This window comes from Gavialis gangeticus, unplaced genomic scaffold, assembly GCF_001723915.1.
Source record: "Gavialis gangeticus isolate Ggan-Ray unplaced genomic scaffold, GavGan_comp1, whole genome shotgun sequence".
NCBI lineage: Eukaryota > Metazoa > Chordata > Crocodylia > Gavialidae > Gavialis > Gavialis gangeticus.
Window position 1 is genome coordinate 11,659,454 of NW_017729015.1, and position 6,123 is coordinate 11,665,576.

At 54.9% G+C, this 6,123-nt stretch overlaps 1 protein-coding gene across 2 annotated transcripts in view; it reads left to right on the forward strand.

The window, feature by feature from the left end:
* Nucleotides 1-543: 543 nt before the first annotated feature.
* The window catches only part of DLGAP3 (DLG associated protein 3), a 55,367-nt gene continuing 49,787 nt past the window's right edge, over nt 544-6,123 (forward strand). For both annotated transcript variants that reach the window (XM_019512230.1, XM_019512231.1), the window contains exon 1: nt 544-632. The gene's annotated coding sequence lies outside the window, so the exon portion shown is untranslated. The remainder of the gene's footprint in view (nt 633-6,123) is intronic.

A 6,123-nucleotide genomic window follows, 5' to 3' on the forward strand; every position in this document is an offset into this window, starting at 1 on the left:
ATACGTCTCCACGGGAAGTGACAATGATGTTTCATGAGCCTCTGTTGAATACTGAAAGACCCCAGGAGGCATCAGAGGGGCTGTCTTGCTGGGTGACATTTCAGTAATGGGCTCATTATGGCTCCGATTCAGAAAGTTGGGACAGCGGATCTCTTTGTGAGCTCCCCCCTCAAAGCTTCAGCATCACCTTTCGACCTCTGAAGGCTCAGGTCCCCCAGCAAATGCAATGTGGAGCTCTGTTGTCTTATCCCTGGGCAGTTGTTCCTGTCCTCCCTGGAAGGATGCCTGCCTTGGCTCCAAACAAAGCCAGCAGGTCTGTCTCACTTCCCAGGGCTGTAAGGCTTCTGGGGAGAAGCCCCATCCCCTGGTGTGCATGTGCATGTGCACCTGTCTTTTGCTGCATGGGATAAATCTTTCTAGAGAAACTTTGGACGGCTTGGGGTTGCTTTGGAGTCGATGAAAATCACTTTTCCAACAAAGCACATCACCTGCTGCCATCTTCTTCTGCTTTTCACACACTGTGCCATTCTTCCTTCCAGACCCATGGTGCTGTGTTGCCCGAGGGAGGACTCTCCCTAGAAGAGAACAGTCCCCTGGGACCATGAGGCTTGCATCGCAGTAGGAGCTGGGCGGTGAGTGAGATGGACATGTGTTTGTTCTTTGCAATGCTTCCCCTAGGCTCCATTCAGGAGGCCGGTCCCACTGGCAAGGTCTGGAGCAGACTGGGTCACTGAGTGCCTTGGAAATCGTCCAGCTGGGTGACAGCACAGAAGTACATCTCACCATATCTTTGTAGAGTGCTGGGTGATACAGTGTCAAAAATGCTCCTGGATAGAGAGGCCAAGCCTGGGAGAGATTAGACAGCCTGGAGGATGCTTGTGTGTGAATGGAGACTGCCAGCAAGGAGGCTTTACTGAGGGGTGGGCAGAGGCGAACATAAGTGTGACCAATTTTGGGAAGGATGCTCTCGACATTCCTCTTCTCTGCATGCAGGAGCATTTAGGCACTTTGCTATCATTCGCTGCTCGGAGTCCTGTCCCTCCTGCTGCCAAAATGTGGCTCTCTCTGAGTTGGAGCTTAGCAGCCCTTTAACTGTGCATTTCTGCTGCCTTCCCTTGCTTCCTTGTTACAGTGAAGCAGACTGTAGTGGGTTTGACATGGAAAAAGGAGGAGTGTGCTGCCTAGTCCAGGGGAACGGTAGGGGGGCACCAATTAGGCAGAGGATGCTGAGTAGCGGACCTGTTCATAGACCTACCAACAAAGCATTTGCTGCTGGAACCAAGTTGTCTTTGCAAATACAGTAGATCTGTTTTGACTCCACCTCCATGGAGAGGATGTCTTGGGTCCAGGGTGGATCTGCTGCTCATGATAATGGGTCTCCCATTGAAACAACAGCCAGGCCACCCTCCTTTTGGTTTAGTCCCTGGCCCAAATGGGGCAGGGCATGCCCTTGGATCTGGGTTTTGCCTGTCCTAGATGAACACCCCGACTGCAGAGATCTGGGCTTCTGTCTCTGTTGTGATAGTGCTGGCCTTGTACTGCTGGGAGGCTGGGAAGTGGTGGCAGCTCAATGAAGGGAATTCTTGGGCTCAGGCCAGCCCTCGACCTGGCGCATCTCCAGGACGCCGGATCAATGCTGCTGCTCTTGCCGACGCTGCTTGGACTTGCTGGTGGACTCAGGACATCTGTTGTCAACTGGATTTTAATGCTCCTCTTGGGCCTCTGGGAGAGGGTTTTTTTGCAGCACTGGTTATGTTCAGAGGGCAAGGAGTTGTGCGGAGGCTCAGAGGTGTAGCCTAGTCCCAAGAGAGACTCAGGTTTACTCCTTTACTTTGAGGTGAGGCTGTAGGTTCCCTGCAGTCTGGGGTGTGATGTGCTTTGTGACCAATGGAGGAAAAGGTGGTGGTATTGCCCTTGTCTTGTCTGCCACGAGCTTGGCCCTTATTGTTAAGGGAGCCCTGGCTGGTGAGCCCTGGATGGTGGGGAGAGCATTGGCCAGGCTGGGCATGTGGTAGAGAGTAAGCATGAGCTGTGTCTCGGGGTTGTGGAGGCTTTAGACAGAGGGGCCCTGGGTCTTTATGCCTTGGTTGGGTGCCCTCCTGCCATTTCTCTGCCCCTTAGGGAACAGGAGCTGGCAATGTCACACAGCCTGCTCTCCCTTGCTCTTCCCATGTCCATGGCCTGTCTCTAGGTGCCCCTGCCCTGCACAGCCCAGCCTGCCTTCCCACTGTCCTGCATCTCTTTCAGCTTTCCCCTTCTTCCCCTGCAATTATCCTAATGAGCACTAGACTCTGTGGTTGGGCAACCCACTATCCCTGTCTCTCTGCCATTACCTGGGCCCATTGCTTGCATGTCTTTCAGACTGGGACCCTTTGGCCCTGACTGAGATGGACAAGTCCTTCCCCCACCCCTCCCAATGGAGTCTGACATGGTGCTTCTCACCTCAAGGAGTCCTGCTGATGGGCTGCTGCTGTGCTACTTACTCCAAGGCTGGCGCAAGAGAGGAGGAGATGTGGGACATGGGGCAAAGGGGGGATGGAGCTGCAGAGGCCAGGAGAGAAGCAGAGAGCGTTTCCGGAGATGGTGGGAGGAGGAGGAGAATATTGTGCAGAGACTGGTTGGGGACCCCTCAGCAGGCGGGGAGCAGAGACTCCCTCACCCGTGTCTCCTTCACTTTTCACTGCATGATGGATGGGGAAACTGAGGCACAAATCAGGAAGGTGACTTGTCCAGGAGTGCTGCCTGAGCCGGGGGCAGAGTTGGGTGCAGAGTCTGGTCTCTCTCTCTGCCTTATTTCCCTTCCAGGGAAGGAAGCCCGGAGTCGCAAAGGACAGCAAGGGGCACTGGGCATGTCAGGGTGCCCTGGAGCCCACGTGGAAACCGTCCCCAGATAACAAGACCGTTCAATCATGTTCTTTGTGTCTCTGGGCTGGGGCTGTCTGAGGACAAGGCACCAGCTTCTTGGGTGTGGGGATGACTTATGGTCAGCTTGGGCTCACCTCTGAGTTTCTAGGTCACCCAGACAATGGTAGAGCTGGAAATAGAGCCCAGGAGTCTCGGCAGCACTCCCCTGAAAGACGTGTACTGTGGTTGCAGATGGAGATTCAGCGACAGCAAGCCTGTAGGTTTGGTATCTGGTCTGATCCGCAGCTGGTCCTCTGAGGGCCTGCAAGTCCCGGGCTCTTTGCGCCCGATTGATACCTGCCTGCCCTGGCAGGCACCAGCTGGCGTCAATCATAGAGTGGCCAAGAGCTGAGTGGGCTGGAAGACCAGGCAAGTTGGGGCCAAGTCCCCCGCAAAGGCATTTGGGGTAAGTTGTGTCTCTTGACACTGCTGAGATCCCCGTCTGATGCCCTCCAACTGCCGGAGAGCAAGTTAGAGCTGGTGTTAAGAAGCGCAGTGATAAATCAGCCAGTGCTGCCATTCTGCCCTGCCTCATGCACATGCTTTATTGCCCTCTTCTTGTGCACGGTCATTTCCCTCTGTGCTTGAGTGGTTGCCGTGCAGGTGTCGGCTGCCACCGACGCAGCCACGGTCCAGGGATTGAGGGCCAGGAGAGGGGAGTGGAGGCAGCTTCTTGGAGCTGTGCCTTGCAGAGGCTGCCCTGGTCCCTGGTGCAAGGCAGAGCAGCTTCACCAAAGGCCCACGTGCTCCCTGCTTGCCCTCAATGCCACCACTGGCCACCCCTTGACTGAATGGGTACATGGCTCTACTTGCCTGCCTTCTGCTCATGTGCCCAGGGAGGTGCCTTGTTGCAGGCAGGGCCGGAGTCTGGTTGCATTTGGCAGAGTGCTCCCATGGGCGCTCCGGGAACAGGGCATTCTCCTCTCCAAGCTGGACCTGGGTCGAGCAAAGCAGGACACGGCACCCTCTCCCACCAGCCAGATGCTGCAATGATTTGTCTACTCAAATGGAAGGACTGGGGTCTAGTCAGAGCAGAAGACTGGGAGCCAGGACTCCTGGGGTCTTCCCCCAGCTCAGCCATTGACTCGGCGTGTTCTTGGGTGAATCCCATTCTCTCCCTCAACCTCTTCTCTTTCTCACATCTGTGAAACAAAGAGAATGAGACTCATAGATCCATAGATGTTAGGGGCTGGAAGGGACCTCAGATGTGGTGGCCTGGGTGTGCTTTGCAGAACCCCAGGGGACAGTTACTTCCTCCCCTTGCTTGAAGGGTGGCCAGAGATCAGGGAGAAATCTGCCTGAGTTTCTTTCCCTGGGAGTTCCCCTTAGCATCCCCCAGGCCATTGTAACTCCCCGCAGCCTGGAGAAATAGGATGTGCTGCATGGCCTGGTCTTCCGGAGCCTCTCCTTTCTCTCACTGACTTTTCTTCCTGTGTGATAACCTTTAACAGTAGGCAACATGGATCCAACCTGGGGACTGCCAATACTGTGGTAGGTGCCTCTACCAGTTGACTTAAAGGAACAGCCTCCTTAGCAGGTGGCAGTAGGAGTTTGTGCTCATCCAGTGGAGCAGCAGCTGCTGGGGAGATGTGATGTGCACGCGGCAGCATGTCACACACACTTGGAGTTGTACATCAACGCTCCTCTGTGCTTCTTCCTGGAGGGGGAGCTGGTACTGGCACAGCACTGGCCAGGCCAGGTCCCTTCTGCCTGCAGAGCTGCAGCACATAGGCACTGCAGGGCCAGGTAGATCGGAAAGGTCAGGTGTTCATTTAGCTCCAGCCTAGATCCTAATTCCTTTGCCCCCTTACACGTGCAATGGGGAGGGGGCCTGTGCCAAGTTCCAGGTGCCCTAGGAAGCAAGTGGGAGCTGGAAATCTGATCCACCCCTGACTTTTTGGCTGCTTCTAGATGGACCCAAGCACTACCCTCGCATGGCTTTGCCCACCATGTTTGACCAAAGGACTGAAAGAGGCCTCCAGGCTTGGGGTATTTAGTCCTTGCACATGTAGGCCAAGGAAGCCTCCACATGCCCACTTCCTTGTGCTCTCAGATGGACAGGGTGGAAATGAAGCATAATTAAATGAACCCTTCTCCATTCAGAAGCCAGAAGGAGAGACGGGGAGCCTGCGATCTGCATGAAACCAGTCCCTACCCTAAGTGGCTGCTCTAGTGCCTGGTTGCCTCCCCAGTCTGCCCCCAGGAGAAGCCCCGTTCTGTGTGCAGCGGTGGCTCACCTGGGACTTGCCGGAGAGAAAAGCCTCCCCTGCCAGGCACCATATGGTTTATCATCCCCACAGCAAATTAGTGCGTTTGGCTCTTGGCGGAGGGGCCATTTATCTGCTAGCCTCAAAACCCAGCACTCGCTGATGATGAGTCCTCTCTCATGCCGCCTGACCCTCTCTGCCAGGGAGAAAATGCAGCGGAAGCAAAAGCAAGCAACTAACTTTGCAGTGGGGGAATTGCTGATGGGAGTTTCTCCCGGCGTCAGATGTAATAAAGGCAAGAAGTGAGTTATTTGTAATGGTAATTACGTGCCTCCAGTTTATCCTAGCACATAATTGTGTGGGCGGTAGGTTCCCACTGGTGGTAATTACCCTGGTGTTAAATGGCACAATATTAAGGCGTGCTGATTTTTTTCCCTTTTTTATTTTGCAGTTTACTGTAACAAATTCGGCTCGTATCAACAGCTCTAACGCCAAGATCCCACCCTGGCAAAGCCCGCTTCCCGGCTCTGGCTCAGATCTGATTTTCTGAGGAGCTGTTCTCATCTCCGTCTTGCTGTCTTGTTCCCCCTTTGGCTCCTTCCCGAGCTGTGGCAGCCTTCTGCTCTCGCCTCCCTCCATGCTAGCCTCGCCCAACATCTGCTCTCATTTTTGTCTTGAATACGAGACGCCCTCATGGCAATTCTCCCCTTCCCATCCGAGTCAGCACATCAGTCCCTTATGCTGAGCCACCCTCTGGCCCGATGTTTTCATCACCTGTAAGCTTTTGCTTCCTGCGCTTCCTTGTTCAGATCTCCTTTTCCTTCCATTCCCTTTCTGTATTCAGATGGGCTTGTGGCGGGTGCAGAGATCCCACCTCAGGAACACAGCTGGGTATTCGTATCCCTCTGCTGTTTCCACCACGTGAGGCGGGCCAGTAGGGGGCGCTTCTGCGTCGAGCGGCCCACCTCCCTGGGCCCGACCACCTTCCAGGCTCCGAATGCCTCCCTAGGGG